This window comes from Piliocolobus tephrosceles, chromosome 8, assembly GCF_002776525.5.
Source record: "Piliocolobus tephrosceles isolate RC106 chromosome 8, ASM277652v3, whole genome shotgun sequence".
NCBI lineage: Eukaryota > Metazoa > Chordata > Mammalia > Primates > Cercopithecidae > Piliocolobus > Piliocolobus tephrosceles.
Window position 1 is genome coordinate 138156698 of NC_045441.1, and position 23226 is coordinate 138179923.

Genomic DNA, 23226 nt, shown 5'->3' on the forward strand with positions numbered 1-23226 from the left:
TAGAGACTCAGTTTCACCATGTTGCCCAAGCTGGTCTTGAACTCCTGGGCTCAGGCAATTTGCCCACCTCATCCTCCCAATGTGCTGGGATTATAGGAGTGAGCCACTGCACCCAGCCAAATGATTCTTTTTTTTATTGTCCTGAGATGGAGTCTTGCTTTGTCACCCAGGCTAGAGTGCTGTGGCGTGGTCTCAGCTCACTGCAACTTCCACCTCCCAGGTTCAAGCAATTCTGCCTCAGCCTCCTGAGTAGCTGGGATTACAGGCACATGCCACCACATCCAGCTAACGTTCAATGATTCCTTTTTAACAAAGGTCCTAGAAGTGTAAAAATGAACCAAGAACAGCATTGGGTCCTATCAAGATGGGCTACCAATACATCATATCCTAGACAGCTCTTGAATTTGGAATCACATCATTTCTGTTGGCACCAGGGAGCTCAGTTTTGTGACAGCAGCTCCCATCGTCAACCCCAGCTACAGACAAATCACCTTGAGACACCTGAGCCTCGCTCACCTTAATAAGGTGAGGCACCTATTGCAGGGAGGAGCCTCTGGTCCTTTAGGTCCTCTGATCTCATGTAGCCAATTTATTGATTAGGACCTGTTCCGGGTCTCCTTCCTAGAGCACAATCCAGAGTCCTGGGGGAAGGCGTCCACACCAGCACCCTCGCCAGCTCACATCCATCCTGTCCCGGACGATCCAGAGCCCCACGTTGCTCTGAGGGTAGCTGGCTTGGGGTTGTGGTTTCAATTGTGTCCTCCCAAAGATATGCTCAAGTCCTAACTTTCAGTACCTGTAAGTGTGACCTAGGTTGGAAATAGGGGTTTTGCAGATATAATTAAGATGTAAGTTAAGATGAGGTCACACTGGAGTAGGATGGGCCCTTAATCAAGTATGGCTGGTGTCCGTGTAAGAGGAGAATGCCATGTGAAGGGCACAGACGCAGAAGGACATCATGTGATGGTGGAGTGAGTTTGGAGGGACGTGTCTGCGGTCAAGGAAGGGTGGTTGCTGGTGACACCGGAAGCGAGGAGAGGGATGTGGAACAGGTTCTCCCTTGGAGCCTTCAGAGGGAGCACGGCCTTCCTGGCACCCCGATACCACACCTGCAGCCTCTGGAAGTGCGAGGGAATGCATTTCCATTGTTTTAAGCCCGCAGGGTGTGGTGCTTTGTTTCAGTGGCCCCAGGACACTCCTGGGGTGGAGACTGTGCTTCCCCACTGGGCTGGGATGAATGGTGCAGTGGAGGCACAGCTTTGAGGAGGCACAGCTTTGAGGAGGAGGGCGAGGCTGGGCCCTGCTCCAGAAGAGGCTGTTACTTGTTTTCCAGGTGAGAGGCAGCTGTTCCGTTTTCTCCTGGCAGGAGTAAGGAGAAAACAGAATAGCTTTTCCGCCCTCAGCCCTGCTTTACCATCTGGAAAATTCAGGGAGATTGGGTGGGGGTGGGGTCCCCATTTCTCAGGCTTGTCTATCCAAATCTCCCCATCCTGGACCCCATGTCCCACTGTCCCATGTGGACTCTGACTCTGACCTGGGCAGCCCATTGCTGTCCCTTCTCTTCTTCCAGCCTTCTGCGCAGACTGCCCTGTGACTACAGGATGTGAGAGCCTCTTTCAAAGCGCCTTTAATGACCTGGTATTCAGTTTGTCTCAGTCGGCGGTTGGCATCCTGAGCCTGCTGTTTCATTTATGTAAAGTGTTCATGTTGTGAATGGAAGCCAGACCCCCACCATCCTCATCTTTATCATTGCCCTACACCAGGCATTGGCAACTGCAGCTTCGAGCCGACTCTGGGCAGCTGTGTAATTTTCAGGGCCCAGTGCAAAATCAAACTGTGGGGCCCCTCATTCAAAGGCAGAAAGAAACCACCATGGAGGGTACTAGAATACCAAGCTTCTCCTTTCTTCCACACTCTCTCTTTTGACCTGTCATGGTGTTTTTTGTTTGCTCTTTAATGTCATTCTGAGTAAAGTTAAAACATTAACTGTTAATGTAACACGATAACTGAAAACATTATGAGTGTATGTACCATTCATCTTTGTATTATGAAATTATAGTTTTAAATGCAAATAGAAAAACATTTACTGGGATGCAGAACCACTGGAATCACATGATTCCACACAAGTAAACAATATTTGTAGTTCACACATGCATATGCATTTCATTCTTACAAGAACCGTGGAAACTGCCCAAAACTAACTTCATTGTTTTCATTTCACTTCCTGCTCCGTGCCCGTTCTACCAACACTCTCTATCTTCAGTATAACCAGGAGCGAAGGACTGAGGGAAAAGAAGCCATGGGCTGCCCTCTCTTCTTCCTTCTAGCCCAACATTTTCAGAGTAAGTGATTGGCTAGCACATGTATGATAATACAAGTAGCATGGAGAAGAAAGTGTCTGATACATTTCCTTGGTTGCTTGTGTTTCTCAGAACACCATGTGATATGGTTTGGCTGTGTCCCCACCCAATCTTGAATTGGAATTCCCACAATTCCCATGTGTTTTGGGAGGAACCTGGTGAGAGGTAATTGAATCATGGGGGCGGTCTTTCCCGTGCTGTTCTAGTGACTGAATAAGTCTTATGAGATCTGGATCTGATGGTTTTAAAAACTGGAGTTTCCCTGCACAAGCTCTCTCTTTGCCTGCTGCAATCCATGTCAGATGTGACTTGCTTCTTCTTGCCTTCTGCCATAATTGGGAGGCCTCCCCAGCCATGTGGAACTGTAAGTCCATTAAACCTCTGTCTTTTGTAAATTGCCCAGTCTTGGGTATGCCTTTAGCAGCAGTGTGAAAATGGACTAATACACCATGGTATTCTTTCTGTATTTGAACCAAGTTCTGGTCCCAAAGGAAAGTAGGACCTCTTGGGCTGTCAGCACCCTACTTTCTCAGCCATAGATGGAATGTGCTTACCTTATATATATCCCACTGGGTCTTGCTGGACTCTATGCATTGTGGGCCTCCAGAATTCTATGCAACGGGGCACCACAAGCACTCTATATGCAAATTGAGCTGCAAGGAACATGCTGTGCTCATATCTGCTCCTGACATGCTCATTGTCCTGTTGCATTTCACCTGTAAAACACAAGTTCAAAGGTAAGATTATGAGTTTCCTGATGGCGACAGCAGAGCGTGATAGCAAACTCGGGTCTTTCTAAGCACGGGGATCTGTGCCACTGCACAGGTTCATGCCCATGAAGTGCTCCTGATCTAAGTGGTGCTTGGGAGGTGTTAGTATCGCCTGTTCCAGGCGCTGCTGAATGGAGCAGCAGTTCCAGAGTCCTGCTCTTTTACTATGAAATCCCAGTGCAGTTGGAGGATGTGAGTTTATGGATTCAATAACTCATGTATTCAGTAGCATTTTCCATGCTAAGTCCTGTATATTAGAAATACCAAATCCGTGGGATCTGCAGTGAGAGTCCATGCTCTGAGATGTGTGTGAGTGTGTGTGTGTTAGATGTGTGAAGGGCTTGAATGGCTCAAATCCAACACAAAGCAGCAATGGTGAAATAGACTACATGTTGATGTGGGAACCCGGGGGAGGCGGAGACTGGCTGTCAAGAGAGTCAGGGATGAGCTCGCAGGAGCATGACGCTTGTGCTGGGTCTCAAAGAATAAATGTCTTCAGGGACTCCCGAAGGCGTGAATCCCGTCCAAAGTCCTCAGCCACCCACCTCTGCCACCTCCTCTGCTACCACCCTTCCTCGAACATCGTGCTCCACAGCCAGGCCTTGCCCTGGCTCCCTGCAGTCTGCACTGCCCACTGGGGGCCTCCCTCATGGCCAGGGTAAAGGGCCCATCCTTCTACCTGGCCACGCTGGCCATGCTTCCAGGCCTCTGCTCTCACTGGTCCTCTGCCTGAGAGCCCTTCCCTTCAGACATCCACACGGCTCTCTCCCTGCTCCCTTCAAATCACTTGCAGATGTCACCCCTGAATGCTCCATCTAAAATAGCACCCCCCTGCTGCTGGGACCCCTTCTCTTCCCCCAACTCTGCCGTATGTGTCTTCACAGCACAGATTTGCATCTGACATTAATTATTTGATTATCTTTTTAAAAAAATTATTTATTTTTTGACACTGGGTCTCCCTCTGCCACCAGCCTGGAGTGCAGTAGTACAAACACAGCTCACTGCAGCCTCGACCTCCTGGGCTCAAGCAGTCCTCCCACCCCAGCTGTCAAGTAGCTGTGACTACAGGCACATGCCACCATGCCTGGCTAATTTTTAAATTTTTTGTAGAGATGGGGTCCCTCATGTTGCCCAGGCTGGTGTTGAACTCCTGGACTCACATGATCCTCCTGCCTTGGCCTCCCAAAGTGCTGGGATTACAGGCGTGAGCCACTGTGCCCTGACTGTTTGATTATTATCTACTCCGTGAGTATGGGGATTTTGTTTTGTTCCTGCTGTATGCCCAGTACCTAGAATAATGTCTGGCACATAATAAGTGCTTACTAAATATTTGAATTATGGAATGAGTGTTTTGTGTTCTCTTCTCTTCTCTTTTCTTCTCTTCTTTCTTTTCTTTTCTTTTTTGATGGAGTCTCACTTTGTCACCCAGGCTGGAGTGCAGTGGCACGATTTCGGCTCACTGCAAGCTCAGCCTCCCGGGTTCATGCCATTCTCCTGCCTCAGCATCCCAAGTCGTTGGGACCACGGGCGCCTGACACCATGCCCGGCTAAATTTTCTATTTTTTTTGTAGAGATGGGCTTTCACCGTGTTAGACAGGATGGTCTTGATCTCCTAACCTCATGATCCACCCGCCTCGGCCTCCCGAAGTGCTGGGATTACAGGTGTGAGCCACTGCACCCGGCCTTGTGTCTCTTTCTACTAAAATGTCAATTTGTTGAAAGCAAGCACCGTGTTCTTCATCTCTGCGTCTATCCCGTTTAGCACCGAGCCTGGCACAGAGGAGATGCTTCATAAACGTTACATGATCTCTTCAAATGGCAGCATAACATTCCGCTAAGTGAATGCTGTGCACCATTCCCCTACTACTAGACGTTTAGTTTTTTTCTAATTTTAAATTAAAAATAATACAGTGATAATCTTCTTAGGTTTATTATTTTTCATGGGTGTTTATTTCTTTAAAATAGATTCCCAGAAGCAGCACAACTGAGTCAATATAATAAATACAACATTGCCAAAATTGCTTTTGAAAAGGGTTGGAGAGGATTGAAAATGTGGAAAATCCCATTTTACCAGACTTGTCATCTTAAAATATTAGTGCTAGATAACAAACAAGCAGAAACAAAAACAAAACAACAACAAAAAGTACTGTGTTGACGGTATTGGTCAGCCTGGGCTGCTAAAACAAAATACCATGGACTGGGCGGCTTGAATAACAGAAATTTATTTCTCACAGTTCTGGAGGCTGCAAGTCCAAGATCAAGATGTGGGCAGGTTCCTTCCTGGCTCTCCTTAGGGCTTTTCTTCTGGCTTACAGACATCCTCAACATGTTGGGGAGAGAAGGAGAGAGAGCAAGAGAAAAAGAGAGAGAGAGGTGCAGATGTGGTCGCTCTTCATGTAAGGGCACTAATCCTACCTTGGGGCCCCACCCTCATGACCTCATCTACACCTGATTACCTCCCAAAAGCCCCACCTTCTAACACCATCACTTTGGGGATTAGGGCTTCACTGTATGAATTTTGGAGGACACATTCAGTCTGTAACACTAACCAAGAAAAGTTTCTGGAAGGTGACAGCATGAGCAGATTCATGCTGTGTGTGTTATGGGTTGAATTATTTCCCCCTCCCCCACCTTTTTTCTTTTTCTTTTTTTGAGATGGAGTCTCGCTCTGTCGCCCAGGCTGGAGTGCAACGGCATAATCTCCACTCACTGCAACCTCTGCCTCCTGGGCTGAAGTGATTCTCCTGCCTCAGCCTCCCCAGTAGCTGAGACTACAGGTGGGTGCCACCATGTCCAGCTAATTTTTGCATTTTCAGTAGAGACGGGGTTTCACTGTGTTGGCCAGGCTGGTCTCGCACTCCTAACTTCAAGTGATCCGCCCCGTCTCAGCCTCCTAAAGTGCTGAGATTACAGGTGTGAGCCACTGCCCTGCCACCCCCACAAATTTATATGTTGAGGTCCCAAACCTCAGTACCTCATAATGTAACCGTATTCGAAGATGAGGTCTTTAGAGAGGTGATGAAGCTAAAAAGAAGCTGTTAGGGTGGGGCCCCCATCTAAGAGGACTGGCGTCCTTATGAGAAGGGGAAGAGACACCAGGATGGGCACACATAGAGGAAAGGTGTTTGAGGACACAGCGAGAAGGTGACCACCTGCACGCCACAGACTGGCCTCAGGAGAAACCAGCACCACCGACACCTTGATCTTGGACCTCCAGCCTCCAGGACTGTGGGAAAATCAATGTCTGTTGTTGAAGCCACCCAGTCTGTAGCATCTTGTTATGGCAGCCTGAGTAGATTCATGGTGGGTCAATTGCTGATGGTATGGAGAGCGAACAGCTCATAGGACAGCGTGAACCAGCTGCAGCTTCCTTTGGGCTGGGCGGAGGCTGCCGGCACCACCCCACAGGATTCTTCTCTCTGTGGGTGCTCCTGGGGGTTTCCTGAAGGCTGTGGGCCCCAGGAGGTGCTAACTCTGTTTGCTGGCTGGAGAAGGCGTCCCTCCAGGGGCTTGGATTGGCCTTTATCATTCCAGAAATATTTACTGAACCCAAGTCATGTGCTATGTGTTAGGAGATGGGGCTATAAGGCAAGTAAGGCAAGGGTCCCCAAGGCTCAGACCAGCGGGATGCCTGTAAGAAACAAATCCCTACACTCATGCTAGAGCCAGTGTTTCGGGAAATTTAACTTAGGGTGCCTGGACATCGCAAGCATGTGTCCTTTTTAATTTGTATTTTATTATAATATACAGACAACTGGGTTTGGGAATCATATTACTCTTATTATTATTATTATTATTTTTTTGTAACAAAGTCTCACTCTATCACTCAGGCTGGAGTGCAGTGGTGCTATCTTGGCTCACTGCTAACTCTGCCTCCTGGGTTCAAGTGATTCTCCCACCTCAGCCTCCTGAGTTGCTAGGATTATAGGCACCTGCCATCATGCCCGGCTAATTTTTATATTTTTGTAGAGACGGAGGTTCACCATGTTGGCCAGGCTGGTCTTGAACTCCTGACCTCAGGTGATCCGCCCGCCTTGGCCTCCCAAAGTGCTGGGATTACAGGCATGAGCCACCGTGCCTGGAAACTCCTAGTACTTTTAAAAAATATTGTGGATGTTTTAATAACTTTTTGTTAGGAAAAAAGGTACATGTTTGTGTGAGAACATAGAGGCCCAATGGGAAGGGGGCAGAGGAGAAGGCTCCAGCGAGTTTTTGTTCTAGTTACACTCTCTTCCTTTTTAGAAAGGTAAGAAAATACTGACAGAATAATACATTTACATGGTTCAAAATTCCAGTGGCACAGAAACAATGGTATCTCCTCTCACTCCTGTCCCCAGCCACCCATGTCCCCTCCTTGCAAGCAACTGATGTTCCCAGTTTCTTGTACATCTTTCTAGAGTTTTTTCATGCCATAAATGCAAATATGTCATCTCCCCTTTTCTTCCCATCTACGAACAGTAGCAGGCTATGGCAGAAACACATTGTCCTTGCTCGCTTTTCTGTTTCTTCTTGGCAATCTTTCCATATCAGTGCATAAAGAGCATCTCCATTTGTGAAGTGTTGCCTAGCATGCACTTGTACAGCTGTATGTAATTTATTTAATAGTCCCCAGATGATGGACAATTAGGTTGCTTCTAATGTTTTTATAATTAACAATGATGTGGCTATGGAATTACCTCGCACAGACATCATTTCACAATTGTGTCCATAGACCTCTTAGTTTCTAGAAGCGTAATTCCTGGGTCAAAGTTATGTACTTTTAGCATTTCAAGAGTTCTTGCCAGATGCCTCCTGAGAGGTTGTATCAGTGTACACTCCTACCAACAACGCAGAAACATGTCTGTTCCCCACACACCCTGACTCCCTAGCGTGCTATCAGACTTTTTAGTCTTTAGCATGTTAAAGGAGTTTACCTGGAGGTCTTGGAGAATGAGGCTGGGGGAGGAGAGGGCGCTGGGGTTGCAGCTGTTGTGAATGAGGCCAGAAAGTCAGGGAAACTGGAATGGGAGGCAGGGAACTCTAGGCTCTCCGGTGAGCCGTGCTTACTCTCTGCTGCAATAACACCACTAGCCGTCGTTTATGAAACTTTTGCTATGGGTCAGGCACCACCCTAAGGCTGTAAGCCTGGAGTCAGACTCTTGGTCTGAAAAGGGCCAGATTGTACATGTTTGTTATTCTATAGGCAAAATAGTCTCTGTTGTAACCACTCAGCTCTGCCTTTTTAACAGGAAAGCAGCCACAGACATTGAAGAAATGAACCAGAGGGGCTGTATTCCAAGGAAACTTTATTTATGGACACTGAAATTTGATTTTCATATAATTCTTGAATGCCACAAACTATTTTTTTAAAGCAACAGCAAATATTTATTGAACACTTACTCTGTGCCATTAAAAAAAAAAAAAAAACAAAAATAAACCCAATTGTCTCATTTACTTTTCCCCAAGTCCCATGAGGTCCCATTTCCCATCCCCCCAACCAAACCATTGAGAAGGGTAAGATCCATTCTTAGCCTGTGGGGCTGTACCCTGTGACAGGCCATGGCTTGCTGATTCCTGCTGTAGAGGTTCTCATTTAGACTGGATAAAGAAAATATGGTACACGTATACCCTAGAATACTACACAGCCATAAGAAAGAATGAGATCATGTCCTTTGCAGCAACACGGATGGGGCTGAAGACTATTCTCCTAAGTGAACTAACAAAGGAACAGAAAACTACTGGATGTTCTCACTTAGAAGTGGGAGCTAAACATCTTCACATGGATACAAAGAAGGGAACAACAGATACGAGGGCCTACTGGAGGGTGGAGGGAGGGAGGAGGGTGAGGATCAGAAAACTACCTATTGAGTACTATGCTTATTATTTGGTGACAAGATAATCTGTACACCCAACGCCCATGATATGCAATTTACCCATATAACAAACATGCACATGTACCCCTGAACCTAAAATAAAAGTTAAAAAAAAAAAAAAAAAAAAAGAAGGTTCTCATTTAATCCTCACAATTGCAGGACTTTCCATTTTATTCTTTTTGAGATAGGGTCTCGTTCTGTTGCCCAGGCTGGACTGCAGTGGTGTGACGATGGGTCCCTGCAGCCTCAACCTCCCAGGCTCGAGCGCTCCTCCCTCCTCAGCCTCCCAAGTAGCCGGGACCATAGGCATGTGCCACCACACTCGGCTAATCTAAAAAAATATTTTTGTAGAGTTGGGGTCTTGCCATGTTGCCCAGGCTGGTTTCAAACTCCTGAGCTCAAGCAATCCTCCAGCCTCAGCTTCCCAAAGTGCTGGAATTACAGGTGTGAACCACCGTGCCCGCTGTAGGGCGTTTACATCTCCATTTAACAAATGGTAAAACAGAGTCCTAGGCAGGTTCAAGAGAAAAGAGGACTCAGTTAGCACTCAAGGAGGCGGCCACATTCACAGCTCCAGCTGGACCATCAGGAAGGCGAACCAAAGGACTCCCACCCCACTGCAGAGCAGCCCTTTCCGTCCCGCACCCAGAGCACTGTGGCCTCCTCCTCACTTGCTTCCTGCAGGTGAGAGGTGGTGAATAGGACCTATGAGGGTCTGGGCCAGCCTCCTGGCTTCATAAGTAAGGAATGGCGTTTTGTGTGGTGTGTGTGTCTCAGCCTTCTCCGAGCATTCCTAACAGTTCTCTACTTCTCCACGTGCAGGGAGGTCCACTTATTTTCTCCTGATCTGGGCTATTTCCTTCCCTTCCCTTACTCAGCCCTCCCTCTTCCTTGGGGAGCCAAGGTCTCCAGGAAAGCTATTTATTTCCTGGCCAGAGAGGCTGCAGCCCTAACAATCCCAGGGACCCCCACATCTGCGCAGGCCAGCCAGGCTGGAGAAGCTGGAATTTCACAGCCTGGAGGTGATCAGGCCCGGTCGGGCAGCTTCACTCTTCTCTCTGCAGTCCCTGTCCTGGATGTAGGGACCAAGGAACCCTCTGCATGGGGACTGGATTAATTCCCTAGGGCTGCCATACAGCGTATTGCAAATGGAGTGGCTTGAAACGACAGCAGTTTCTTCTTGGACAGTTCTGGAGACCAGAAGTCAGAAGTGGAGGTACCAGTCAGGCCTGCTTCCTCGGAGACGCTGGGTAGAGCTCTTCCTTGCCTCCTCCGGGCTTCTGGTGTGGCCTCGCTCCTTGGTGCTTTGGCTTTACAGACATTCGCTCCAGTCTCTGCCTCCGTCTTCCCATGACATTCTTTCTGTGTTTGTGTCTGTCTCTTTTCCTCTTCTTACAGGGACACCAGTGATATTGGATAAGGGCCCACCCTAATGACCTCATCTTGAGCTCATTATATCTGCAAAGACCCTGTTTCCAAATAAGGTCCCATTCACAGGTACCAGAGTTTAGGGCTTCAACATATCTTTTTAGGCAACCCATTCAACCCAAAGCAGGGACCTTGTCTCTTGGCGAACATGCACAGTGAAGACCACCCCTGAATACCAGAGTTCGTCTCTTAAGTGGGCTGTAATATGAAAAATATGGGAAGATATTCATGTGCGAAAGCCAGAATAGGGAGAAGGCACCTGGATTTGAACCCCAACTTCTTGATCTACAGTCCAGTGCCCTAAGCTGCAGCCCCAACACATCAGCAGGTCTTATGGGCCCTTTTCTCCACTGGGGTCACACTCAGGGCCCATGTTGATTATTAATTCTGCAAGGAGGTCCTGCTGTACTGTAGCCCTTGGGCCTCGATGCCTCTCCAGGATCCTCCCCCGTCATCTCACCCAACACTGCGCCATGACCATCCTCGAACTTTCTTGTCAAGCCTGCACCTGAATCCATTGCTCTTGCTGACATTTTCACATGGAATTCCTTCCCACCTCCCTTGTTTATTAAGTAAGCCCTTCAGAATGCAAGGCCCATTTTGAATAGGGAACGTGCCATTACCCTAGTTTCGGACAGGTGTATAATTTATACCATCTCCTCTGTATTCCAAGAGCTATTATCATGTATTGCCATGACAGGCATTTCCACTAAACTTTTAGCTCCTGAGACCAGGAATTGTGTGGTTGTTAGAATCTGGGACACAGGAGGCACCTACTAGTGCTTGTTGAATTAATGCATGAAACTCATCAAGGAAGCTGGCTGTGCAGGGCTTCCCATGGCTCTGTTTAGCAGAGGCAGTAGGTTGCTAGTCTTTCTTAATATATTCCACTCTACTGAGAATGCTGAGAAACCCCTAGGGCTGCAGTGATGGTCCCCCATGGCCATGTCCTGGCTACTCCTGACTTCTTTTAGAGAACCACTTTCGTCCTCATACTATAGACATTATTCTGAGTGTAAGCAGACATACTCTTAGAAGACCTTGCTCCTGAAATGGTTATACCACTCACGTACCTTAACCCCTGGTGGCAGTGGCTGGTCATGGATAGGCACAGAACTCAAGCCAAACCAACCAGAGTCCTTCTCTAGAATTTCTCTAAAAAAATTTTTTTTTTCTTTTTTTGAGGTGGAGTCTCACTCTGTCGCCCAGGCTGGAGTGCAGTGGCGCGATCTCCACTCACTGCAAGCTCCACCTCCCGGGTTCACGCCATTCTCCTGCCTCAGCCTCCCGAGTAGCTGGGACTACAGGTGCCCGCCACCACGCCCAGCTAATTTTTTGTATTTTTAGTAGAGACGGGGTTTCACCGTGTTAGCCAGGATACTCTGGATCTCCTGACCTCGTGATCGGCCCGCCTCGGCCTCCCAAAGTGCTGGGATTACAGGCATGAGCCACTGCGCCCGGCCTTTTCTAGAACTTTTTAGACTCAAGTCTTTCTCTCTCTGGCGAGTGTGGAGCTATGAACCTACAAATGTTGGAGGCAGGGTCTCAGCTGCATGGAGAGATGGGTTTGAGACATTAAAGCTAACTTAAGAGGGAACCAAAGAATAAAGCTACAGAGAGAGTCCTGAGAACATTTGAGTTCCTGGAAGTCAGCTTCTTGTCTGATATTTACATTATCTTTGATTTTCTATCAGCTGAAATTTAATCTCTGCCACTTACCATCATGTTAATATACCATGATTCTAAAGCTGAAATAACATTAATAGAAACTATAATGTCACCAGGGGGTATAGCTCAGTGGTAGAGCATTTGACTGCAGATCAAGAGGTCCCTGGTTCAAATCCAGGTGCCCCCTAGTTTTCTTCACTTCTAGAATGCATCTTTTGGGAGAGAGTATTTGAGACAAAAAAAGGTGATGAGGGAGAAACAATGAAAGGTTAAGAAGATGAAGAAATGGATGCTGGGTAAAAATAATCAACAACTGTCCACCAGAGGGAGTGATATGGTCAGGTTGAAATCTGGAAAAAAAAAAATCTAGTTTGGCCCAGCAATATCTGGGTTGGAGGAGAAGACAGGAAGAGATGCTAGACTACTTACTGCAATAATGATGTGCTGAACAGAGCTGGATTGAGTATTGTTCCTTCTCAACAATTAGCCTCACTGGAGGTCTAGTCCCAAAGCCCTTGCAATCTCTTTAGATGGTTTGGCTCTGTATTGTCACCCAAATCTCTTGTTGAATTGTAATCCCCGATATTGGGGTAGGGATCTAGTGGGGGGTGATCATGGGCAGATTTTCCCCTTGCTGTTCTTGTGATAGCGATTGGTTTCTCATGATATCTGGTTGTTTGAGAGCGTGTAGCACTTCCCCCTTTACTCTGTTTCTTTCCTGCTGGCCATATGAATATGTGCTTGCTTCTCATACTCCTTCTGTCATGATTGTAAGTTTCCTGAGGCCTTCCCAGAAGCAGAAGCCTGTACATCCCACAGAACTGTGAGCCGATTACACCTATTTTCTTTATAAATTACCCAGTCTCAGGTACGTCTTTACAGCAGTGTGAGAACAAACAAATATACTTCTCTTTCCCTTCCCCCATTCTGTGGACAAGGATATCACAAGAAAATTTTTCTTTGCTGGTCTCCACATACGCTCAAGCCCAAAAGAGCTGTTGGCCTGGGGTGCAGAGACCTCTCCTGGAGGCCTGAGACTAGGATGATGATCATGTTGTCTCTTGGGTACTCTGTATATGTCTGCAGTGGGAACAGTTCTCTGGCCCATGAGCTCCTTGAGTGCCAAAACAAAGTCTTCATCAGCTAGGGGTTCAGAGAACATGACACAGACTGGAATAGGTAGGAGCTCAATAAATGTTTGTTGAATACATGAACTAGTTATGACCTGTTTAAAAATTTTTAAATTTTAAACTCAAGGGGTACATATACAGGTTTGTTACATGGGTATATTGAATAATGCTGATGTTTGGGCTTATAATGATCCCATTGCCAAACAGGTAGTTTATCAACCCTTCTCCCCCTCCCTCCCCCTCCCCTTTTGGATTCCTCAGTGCTTATTGTTCCCATCTCTCTGTTCATGTGTATCCAATGTTTAGCTCCCACTTATAAGTGAGAACATGTGGTATTTGTTTTTTGTTTCTGCGTTAACTCACTTAGGATAATGGCCTCCAGCTGCATCCATGTTGCTGCAAATGATGTGACTTCATTCTTTTTTTTGGTGACTGTGTAGTATTCCATGGTATATATGTACCACATTTTTTCTTTTTTGACAAGGCCTTGCGTTGTCACCCAGGCTGGAGTGTGGTGGTGCAAACATGGCAATCATGGGTCTCTGTATCCTCAACCTCCTGGGCTCAAGCAATCCTCCTGCTTCAGCCTCCTAAGTAGCTGGGACTACAGGCATGCACCACCATGCCTGGCTATTTTTAAAAATTTTGTAGAGATGGGGGTACCGCTATGTTGACCAGGCTGGTCTCAAGAGATTCCTGGACTCAAGAGATTCTCCTGCCTTGGCCACCCAAAGTGTGGGATTATAGGCGTGAGCCACCATGCCTTGCCCCATATTCTCTTTATACTATCTACTGATGATGGGCACCTGGGTTGATTCCATGTCTTTTTTTTTTTTTTTTTTTTCTTGAGACAGAGTCTTGCTCTGTCCCCTAAGCTGGAGTGCAGTGGCATGATCTCGGCTTACTGCAACCTCTGCCTCCCAGGTTCAAGCAATTCTCCAGCCTCAGTCTCCCAAGTAGCTGGGATTACAGGCATCTGCCATCATGTCCGGCTAAATATTGTTTTTTTAGTAGAGACAGGGTTTCATCGTGTTGGCCAGGCTGGCCTTGAACTCTTGACATCAAGTGATCCACCTGCCTTGGCCTCCCAAAGTGCTGGGATTATAGGCATGAGCCACTGCACCCGGCTGTCCATGTCTTTGCTATTGTGAATAGTGCTGTGATAAACATACAAGTGAAGGTGTATTTTTGGCAGAACGATTTATTTTCCTTTGGGTATATACCCAGTGTAGGATTGCTGGGTTGAAGGGTAATTCTATTTGTAGTTCTTTGAGAAATCTCCAAATTGCTTTCTACAGGGGCTGAACTAATTTACATTCCCACCAATAGTGTATAAGCATTCGTTTTTCTTTGCAACCTTGTCAACATCTGTTATTTAAAAAATTTTTAATAATAGCTATTCAGATTGGTGTGAGATGGTATCTCATTGTAGTTTTTATTTGCATCTCTCTGATGATTAATAATGTTGAGCATTTAAAAAACCTGTTTGTTGGCTACTTGTATGTCTTCTTTTGAGAAGTGTCTGATCATGTCCTTTGCCAACTTTTTAATGCAGCTATTTGTCTTTTTCTTATTGATTTGCTTATGTTTCTCATAGATTCTGGATATTCGACCCTTATTGGATGCACAGTTTGCAAATATTTTCCCCCAGTTGGTAGCATGTCTACTCTGTTAATAGTTTTTTTGTTTTTGTTTTTGGTTTTTGCTGTGTAGAAGTTCTTTAGTTTAATTAGGTCCCACTAGTCAATTTTTTGTTTTTGTTGCATTTGCTTTTGAGGACTTAGTCATAAACTCTTTGCCTAGGTCAGTGTCTAGAAGAGCATCTCCTAGGTTTTCTTCTAGAATAAGACATTTAAGTCTTTAATCCATCTTGAGTTAATTTTTATTTATGGTGAGAGGTAGGGGTCCAGTTTCATTCTTCTGCATATTGTTAGCCAGTTTTCCCAGCACCACTTGCTGAATAGGCTACCCTTTCACCACTAAAAAAAATCGATTTTGCTGAAGATCAATTGGTTATAGACGTGGCTTTATTTCAGTGGTCTCTATTCTGTTCCACTGGGCTATGTGTCTATTTTTGTACCAGTACTGTGCCATTTTGGTTACTGTAGACTGTCGTACAGTTTCAAGTTGGGTAATGTGATGCCTCCACCTTTGCTCTTTTTACTTAGGATTGCTTTGGCTACTTTACTGTTCCCACCTCTCTGTCCATGTGTATCTAATATTTAGCTTCCACTTATAAGTGAGAACATGTGGTATTTGTTTTTTTGTTTCTTTTATGGTCCCATATGAATTAAGTTAAATTTATTTATTTATTTATTTTTAAGACAGGGTGTTGCTCTGTCACCCAGGCTGGAGGGCAGTGGCACACTTTTAGCTCACTGCAACCTCCACCTGTCAGGCTCAAGTGATCCTCGCACCTCAGCCTCCTGAGTAGCTGGGACTACAGGTACACACAACCATGCCCAGCTAATTTTTGTATTTTTTTGTAGAGATGGGGTTTTGCCATGTTGCCCTGGCTGGCCTGACACTGCTAGACTCAAACAATCCACCCACCCCAGCCTCCCAAAGTGTTGGGATTATAAGCATGAGCCACAACACCTGGCCCTATATAAATTTTAGAATAGTTTTTTCTAATTCTGTGAAAAATCATGTTGGTAATTTGATAGGAATAACATTAAATCTATAGATTGCTTTGGGCAGTATGGCCATTTTAATGATATTGATTCTTCTAATCCATGAGTACGGAATATTTTTTCCATTTGTTTGTGTCATCTGATTTCTTTTATCAGTATTTTGCAGTTCTCTTTGTAGAGGTCTTTCAACTCCTTGGCTGGATGTATTTTTGCATGTGTGACTATTATAAATGGGATTGTATTCCTGATTTGGCTCTTAGCTGGAATGTCGTTGGTGTATAGAAAAGCTACTGATTTTTCCATGTTGATTTTGTGTCCTGAAACTTTACTGAAGTAGTTTATCAGGTCTAGGAGTCTTTTGGTAGAATCTTTAGGGTTTTTTAGGTATAGAATCATATTGTCAGTGAAGATAAATAATTTGACATCCTCTTTTCCTATTTGGATGCCTTTTCTTGCCGGATTGCTTTGGCTAGGACTTCCAGTATTATGTTAAATAGGAGAGGTAATAATGAACATCCTTGTCTTGCTCCAGTTCTTAGGGGGAATGCTTCCAACGTTTGCCCAGTCAGTATAACATTGACGTGGGTTTGTCAGAGATGACTCTTATTGTTTTGAGGAATGTTCCTTTGATGCCTAGTGTATTGAAGGTTTTTGTCATGAAGGGATTTTGGATTATATTAAATGCCTTTTTCTGCATCTATTGAGATGAGCATATGGCTTTTGTTTTTAATTCTGTTTATGTGTTGAGTCACATTTATCAACTGCATATGTTGTACCACTCTTGCATTCCATGAATAAAGCCCTCTTGATTGTGGTGAATTAGCTTTTTGATGTGTTGCTGAATTCAGTACAATATTATTTTGTTGAGGATTTTTGTGTCTATGTTCATCAGGAATAACATTGGTCTATAGTTTTTTTTTTATTGTATCTTTATTTTGGTATTAGGGTGATACTGTTTTCATAGAATGAGTTAGGGAGGAGTCCCTCCTCCTCAATTTTTGGGAATTGTTTCATTGGGATTGGTACTAGCTCTTCTTTGTACATCTAGTGGAATTTGGCTGTGAATCCATCTGGTCCAGGGCATTTTTTTGGTAGGTTTTAAGTTACTTATTTAATTGCATTACTTGATATTGTCCTGTTCAGGAATTCTGCTTCTTCCTGTTTCACTCTTGGGATGTTGTATGTTTCCAGGAATTTATCCATTTCCTCTAGATTTTCTAGTTTGTGTGCAAAAAGATGCTCATAGTAGTCTCTAAGAACCTTTTGTATTTCTGTAAGATCAGTTGTGATGTCTCCTTTGTCGTTTCTGATTGTGCTTATTTGGACCTTCTCTTTTTTCTTTTGTTACTTTAGCTAGCAGTCTATCAATCTTGTTTATCCTTTCAAATTACCAATTTTTGGTTCTGTTGTTTCTTTCTATGGTTTTCTGGGGTCTCAATTTCATTTAGTTTTGCTCTGATTTTGGTTATCTTTTCTTCTGCTAGCTTTGGGTGTAGTTCGTTCTTGTTTTTCTAGTTCCTTTAGGTGCAAGGTTAAGTTTTTAATTTAAGATCTTCCTATCTTCTTTATGTAGGCATTTAATACTGCTTTTGCCACATCCCAGAGGTTTTGGTATGTTGTGTCTCTACTGTCTTTGTTTCAGATAATTTTTAAATTTCTGCCTTAATTTTGTTGTTTACAAAAAAGTCATTCAGGAGCAAGTTGTTTAGTTTGTGTATATTCTTGTGGTTTTGAGAGTCCTCTGGATATTTATTTCTATTTTTATTCCACTGTGGTCTGAGAAAATGCTTGGTATAATTTTGATTTTTTAGAATTTTGTGAGACTTGCTCTATGACCAAGCATGTGGTCAATCTTAGAGTATGTCTCATGTGCAGAAGAGAAGAATGTACATTCCGTGATAATTTGGGTGGAGTGTTCTGCAGACATGTATTAGATCTAATTGGCCAAGTGTCAAATTTAAGCCAGGAATTTCTCTGTTAGTTTTCTACCTCCCTGACCTAATTCTGTCAGTGGGGTGTTGAAGTCACCACAATTATTATATGGTTGTCAAAATCTTTTGTTAGGTCTGGAAGTAATTGTTTTATAAATCTGGGTGCTCCAATGTTGGGTGAGTATATACTTAGGATAGTTAAGTCTTTTTTTTTTTTTCTGAGATGGAGTCTCACTCTGTTGCCCAGGCTGCAGTGTGGTGGTGTGATCTTGGCTCACTGCTACCTCCACCTCCTGGGTTCAAGCAATTCTCCTGCCTCAGCCTTCTGAGTAGGTGGGATTACAGGCGTGCACCACTATACCCGGCTAATTTTTGTATTTTTTAGTACAGATGGGGTTTCACCATGTTGGCCAGGCTGGTCTCGAACTCCTGGCCTCAAGCAATCCACCTGCCTCAGACTCCCAAAGTGCTGGGATTATAGGCGTGAGGCACCGTGCCTGGGCCAGGATAGTTAAGTCTTCTTGTTGAATTGAATCCTTTATCATTATGTAATGTCTTTCTTTGTCCTTTTTTACTCTTGTTAGTTTAAAATTGATTTATCTGATAGAAGAATAGTGACCTCTGTTCTTTTTTTGTTTTCCATTTGCATCATAGATCTTTCTCCATCCCTTTGCTTTAAGGCTGTAGGTGTACATGTGAGATGGGTGTCTTGAAGACAGTGGAAGGAAGGGTTTTTTTAAAAAAATCTAATTTGCCACTCTATGCCTTTTAAGTGGAGTGTTTAGGCAGTTTACTTTCTTTTTTCTTCTTCTTCTTCTTTTTTTTTTTTGAGACTGAGTCTTGCTCTGTTGCCCAGGCTGGAGTGCAGTGATGCGATCTGGGCTCACTGCAAGCTCCGCCTCCTGGGTTCACGCCATTGTCCTGCCTCAGCCTCCCGAGTAGCTGGGACTGCAGGTGCCCGCCACCACGCCCAGCTAATTTTTTGTATTTTTTTAGTAGAGACGGGGTTTCGCCGTGTTAGCCAGGATGGTCTCAATCTCCTGACCTCGTGATCTACCTGATTTGGCCTCCCAAAGTGCTGGGATTACAGGCGTGAGCCACCGCGCCTGACAGGCAGTTTACTTTCAAGGTTAATGTTGATATGTAAGGTTTTGTTCCTGTCATAGCATTGCCATTTAGTTGCTTTGTAGTTTCAATTGTGTAGTTGCTTTATAGAGTCTGTGGGCTATGTGCTTGCATGTGCCTTTGTGGAGGCAAATTTCGTTCTTTTGTTTCCATGTTTAGAACTCTGTTAAGCATCCCTTGTGGGGCCAGTCTGGTGGTGACAAATTCCCTTAACAATTGCTTGTGTGAGAAAGACTTTATTTCTCTTTTGTTTACGAAGCTTACTTTGGTGGGATATAAAATTCTTAGCTGGCATTCCTTTTCTTCAAGAATGCTAAAAATGGGCCCTCAATCTCTTCTGGCTTGTAAGGTTTATGCTGAGAAGTCCACTGTTAGTCTGATGGGTTTTCCTTTAGAAATAATATAATCCTTTTCTCTAGTTGCCTTTAAGATTTTTTTTTTCTTTCACTTTGACCTTGGATAGTCTGGTGACTATGTGCCTTGGGGATGACTTCTTGTGTAGTATCTCATAAGAGTTCTCTAGATTTCTTATATCTGCCTGTCATTCTCTCTAGCAAGATTGGGGAAGTTTTCCTGATTTATACCCTCAGATATATTTTCCACGTTGCTTATTTTTTCTTCTTTTCTCTCAAGAATACCAGTAAGTCATAGATTTGGTTACTTTACACAATCCCATATTTCTTGAAGGCTTTGTTCATTTAAAAAGAATGCTTAAAAATTTGTGTGGGTTGAGTCAAAAGAGTGGTCTTTGAGCTCTGAAATTCTTTATTCTGCTTGGCCTAGTCTGTCATTAAGGCTTCCAACTGTATTTTGAAATTCCTGTAGGAAGTCTTTCAATTCCAGAAGTTTTGTTTGGTTCTTTCTTAATATAGCTATGTCTTCTTTCAAATCTTGGATGGTTTTTCTGGCTTCTTTGTGTTGGATTTCAACTTTCTCTTGGATCTCATTGAGTTTTCTTGCCATCTATATTTTGAATTCTATATCTGTCATTTCAGACATTTCATTTTGGTTGGGATCCATTGCTTAGAAGCTGGTGGGATCCTTTGGAGGTGATGAAACACCCTGGCTTTTTGTATTGCCAGAGTTCTTGTGCTGGCTCCTTTTCAGCTGAGAGAGCTGATGCTTTTTTTTTTTTCTTTTTAATTTGCTATCATTTGGGTGCGGTTTCTTGACATTTTATTCTTTTATCCCTTAGGGGTATGACTGTGGTGTATATTGTGTGTGATTGATTGGTTGGCTGCGTTTCTGGGTGCTTTCAGGATACCATGGCTCTGTATTGTTCCTTGGATGCAGATAGGTAGCTTTCTCAGATGTTGCTTGTAGTAGTGATGTAATTTTGCTTGGTGGTGTAAGTCAGGCTTCTGTCTCGCAGGTGCGCTTAAGAGTAAGAGCCGACAGGTGGGGATGGGGGTAGAGGCAATGTTGAAATGAAAAGGGCGCCCTCTTCAGGCGTGCATTCATCTTCAGTGGGGTGGAGCAGCTGGAGACACTGTCTCTTTCCACCCCAGCAGGAGGAGCCACTGCTGAGTATGCAACAGTGCACTGAGGAGGGGCACCACCGGTAAGAGATGACCCCCCTTGATGTCTGTTCTGGTCTTTGGTGTGCCTTCTACAGAAGCTAGCATGGTGCTTGCATTTCCTTTGACCTAAGGGTGGCTTTGACATACTGTGCTCCCCACCTTCTTAGAGGGGACCATGCCAAGAGTTAGATTTCCATGGGAGTGGAGTGCACTGCCCTCCAGCTTCTCAAATGGTGTTGGGCACTGTCCCCCAACTGACCAAGAGAGTAGGCTGGGGCACCCAGAAATCACATACACAGACTGGTTCCAGGTCACAAAACTGCCCGTGTTGCCATCCAGGAGAAATTTTGACTTCAGCAGCTCTCCTGCTGCAGCTTGCAGCAGGAGAGAGCCTAATTCCCGCACCTACTGCTCTGCACTTCCATATTTGCTGCTCAATTCTGGCTGTGGAGGGCTTTTCCCCCATTCCAAAGCAAGTGCTCCAATGTCTAGCTGAGACTAAAATGCCTGTTATGGCCACTGCTGCCACGTTGCCAAATAATGTCTCTAAACTCTCAAAATGGTGCCAGCTGTGAGCTTGTGGGTGGAGCCCCTCTCAGGAAAGCATGGGAAAAAGCTGTGGGGAGTGTGGTTTGCTTGACTGTCAGTCTCACAGAAGTCTGTGGCAGGGCACTGGATATTGTTCTAGGTATGTATAGGAGAGTCTGGCTTCCTTGTCCCTCAACTGGGCAGTGGCCATGGCCACATCAGTTTAAATTCAGGCTGAAGGTGGGGCCCAACCCAGTGTTAAACTCTCAAAATGGCATCTTGGGCCTAGGACCAGAGAGAGAATGGGGCACCACCCAGACAAGCAGTGTGAGCAAGAAGCTGTGGGGAGTGCAGTGCGCTTGCGTCCCAGTCTCAACAGCAGCTCATAGCAGGGTGCAAGTACCCTTCTGGATGCATGGAAGTGGCCATTCTCCCTCCTCCCTCCTTGGAACAGTGCACCAGCTGCAGCCATCTGAGACAGCAGGTCATTGCTGGGGAAAAGTCATACAACTGTGTTGACTAGACTCACCTGTGACCGCTACTTGGCACTTAACATTGCCAGGCAAGCTTGTTAGTTTATGTAATACACTTGCCTTATCACCTCCTGAGATGGCTCTTTTACCTCTTTTATTCTCTTCTCAAATCCTCAATATGCCCTTATCATCTTCTATTGTAGTTGAATATGCAAAAGTTGTCAGAATCAAAATGGAATCATTTGTGTTAAAAAAAAAACCCTTACAAATAGAGTGAGGGAAGGTCATGAAGGGAGGGTTCTCTGCACCAGTGCCTGATAACAAGGACTATCACAGAAGACTGCAAAACCCACAAGGTTCCACAAAGGTCATCGCAACCTTACACACACAAAATATACTTTTGTGAGAACATCTGTCCAGAAACTGCTAACCGTGGACTGGCACTCTCTTATTATTGATCCTTAGTGTCAAGGATAATTGTCTCAAAGCAATTATATAATTCTCACTTTTTTCATTAAAAACTTTTGTCTTTCTTTGCCACCATGAATACACACATAGTTACTATGGCACACATATTCCCATTGCATGCTCTATTTCCAAATAAGCATAATTTTTAAAGAGTCTCCCTCTATATTTCTTAGTTTGACAAAATGGTGTCTCAGGAGTGGGACTGAAGTGAGCTCAGCTTGAATGGGTTGGTGGCTCCAGAATCAAGTGCGGTACCACCTGGGCTCTTTGCACTCTGCTCCTGTCAGTTACCTTTTCTGCCCTGGTGAATCTCCTCTTGAGTTTTTGGACTCCCTTTCTTTGGTGAGTTCTTTTTTATTTTATTCATGTTCTGATTTGGTTATAAGGCCTCCTCAATAAAGAACTTTGCATCTCTCCTGGGATGACAGAAGACTTTGTTTTTCTGGAAAGCGTTTCTAGTATAAGGACAATGTTCTTCTGGTTTCAGTACTCTGGTTTCTACCAGAAATAGTATAAGGACAATGTTCTGTCTGGTTCTCCATGCCTGGTTTAACATTTCGTTTTGTCTGTACATTAGTCTGTTCTTGCATTGCTATAAAGAAATACCTGTGACTGGATAATTTATAAAGAAAAGAGGTTTGATTGGCTCATGGTTCTTTAAGCTGTACAGGAAGCATGATGCTGGCATCTGCTTGGCTTCTGGGGAGGCCTCAGGAAATTTTCAACAATGACGGAAGGTGAAGGGGAAGTAGGCACTTCTTATGTGGCTGGAGCAGGAGCAAGCTGGGTGGGGGAGGTGCTACACACTTTTAAATTACCAGTTCTCAAGAGAACTCACTCACTCACTATTACGAGAATAGCACCGAGGGGATGGTGCTAAACCATTCATGAGAAACCACCCCCATGATCCAATTGCCTCCCACTAGGCCCCGCTGCAACATGGGGGATTACAATTTGACATGAGATTTGAGTGGGGACACAGATCCAAACCATATCAGTCTGCATGCCTAGCTTAAAATTTTTATGAGCACTCTTACTTTTGGTTTCATTTTGTTTAGGTCACGTGTATCTGTAAGTGATTTGGCTCTTTTCTCCCTTGTTTGTTTCTGAACATGTTCTGAGAGGAAAAAAAAACTTTCTAAATGGTGGGCATAAGATGACCAATTAAAAGCTACTAGGTGGTCACTGCTATCTATCACGCCAGTTCAAATTACTGACATTCTTTGACAGGATTTCTATGATTTTTCTTTTTTTGTCCTTGAGAGATTAACAAGAAATAGAATGTGATTATCAAATTCTAAAGGCATACCACAAAAACCTTCCTTTGGGATTCCAGTCAG

The 23226-nt window shown here is 44.6% G+C and overlaps 1 non-coding gene across 1 annotated transcript; it reads left to right on the plus strand.

The window, feature by feature from the left end:
• The first annotated feature begins 12193 nt into the window (after positions 1–12193).
• On the plus strand, positions 12194–12265 carry TRNAC-GCA. The gene has a single exon. It is a non-coding gene; the product is annotated as a tRNA-Cys (tRNA).
• Positions 12266–23226: the final 10961 nt, after the last annotated feature.